Genomic DNA, 1,261 nt, shown 5'->3' with positions numbered 1-1,261 from the left:
ATACTATGATATAAATACTATAGTATTACTGTAGTGTTTTGCAGACTTTACTGTTGTATTCACTGCAGTACTTTTGCGGACGTTCATTGAATACTGTAGTATTAACTCTAGTATACTGTAGTATTTACAGCTAACTATAGTATAAATAGTGTAGTTTAAGAAAAACTGTATTTTTCTGACATTACTCTGACATTGAAGTTGGGGGCTTTCTCCTTGAGGAAACCTACTGGAGAAACACTAAAAGAGAACATTTCCCATAACCTGTAGGTGGGTATGACTGGGGTCTGAACGGAGAGTTCAGAGCTTCTGCTCTTTTCTATGTGTAGGGAACACAATATATGGTCTATACTTGGCATGTAGGTTTCTCACTTATGTGTAGCACAAATTGAGACATGGGGAATGGGAAATGGCAGGTTAAATGCAAGTTAAATACTGTAGTATTTAATATAGTTAAAAAAGTGTGGTGTTTTTGCGGACTGTCGTGGTTTTTGCAGACGTTATTGTACTATTTACTACATTTTTTTTTGTGTGTATATTTCTGTAGTATTTACTTCAGAATTTTACAGTATACTACAAAATTCTACACTAAGTACTACACATGATTGAGGGATATTACAGTGTGTGATATAGTATTCTACAGTATACTACAGTTTACTGCAGAATTTTATAGTAAGTACTGTAGTATTCTATAGTAAACTAGTGTTTCTTCATGTGGGTATAGAGACTAAAACAAAGACATATTAAAAGTTGATTTGATAAACAGTAAGTTATTGTGACTGGTATGCTACACACACAGGCCTGAATAAAATTCATCCCGTTCTATCTCTCTCCTCTCTCAACAACTGTGTCTTGTGTGTATGTGTGTGTGATGTAGTATAGGCTCCATTCTCTCATGGCGATAGGCCAGAGTAAAACATTTTGTCGTTTGGTGGGAAGCTGATATATTTGATAAATAACACTAATATCTTCACGGCAGGGCTAAACATGCCAGTGTTTACTTGCTTATTGCATATAAATGACCAACACGCTAGCTTGCTTTCATGCACAAGCAAAGGCAAAAATTCCCTTTATTGATCTCACTCTCTGGCCCCAGGGGGTGCACACATATACTCACCCCTGAAAAAGCCTGGAGGTATTCAGACCACACACAGAGCAGAGCAGAGCAGAGCAGAGCAGAGCAGAGCAGAGCAGAGTTCTCTCTACCTCTCTCTACCTCTCTTTTTCTCTCTCTTCATCTTTCTCCCCCCCCCCACCAATTGCT

The 1,261-nt window shown here is 37.8% G+C and overlaps 1 non-coding gene across 1 annotated transcript; it reads right to left on the bottom strand.

Annotated features, from left to right (window-relative positions):
- Positions 1-200: 200 nt before the first annotated feature.
- LOC124036782 lies at positions 201-253 on the bottom strand. The gene has a single exon (XR_006839032.1). It is a non-coding gene; the product is annotated as a U7 small nuclear RNA (small nuclear RNA).
- Between the last annotated feature and the right edge of the window lie 1,008 nt (positions 254-1,261).

This window comes from Oncorhynchus gorbuscha, linkage group LG05, assembly GCF_021184085.1.
Source record: "Oncorhynchus gorbuscha isolate QuinsamMale2020 ecotype Even-year linkage group LG05, OgorEven_v1.0, whole genome shotgun sequence".
NCBI classification, from domain to species: Eukaryota; Metazoa; Chordata; class Actinopteri; order Salmoniformes; family Salmonidae; genus Oncorhynchus; species Oncorhynchus gorbuscha.
This window is presented reverse-complemented; position numbering and strand designations above follow the sequence as displayed.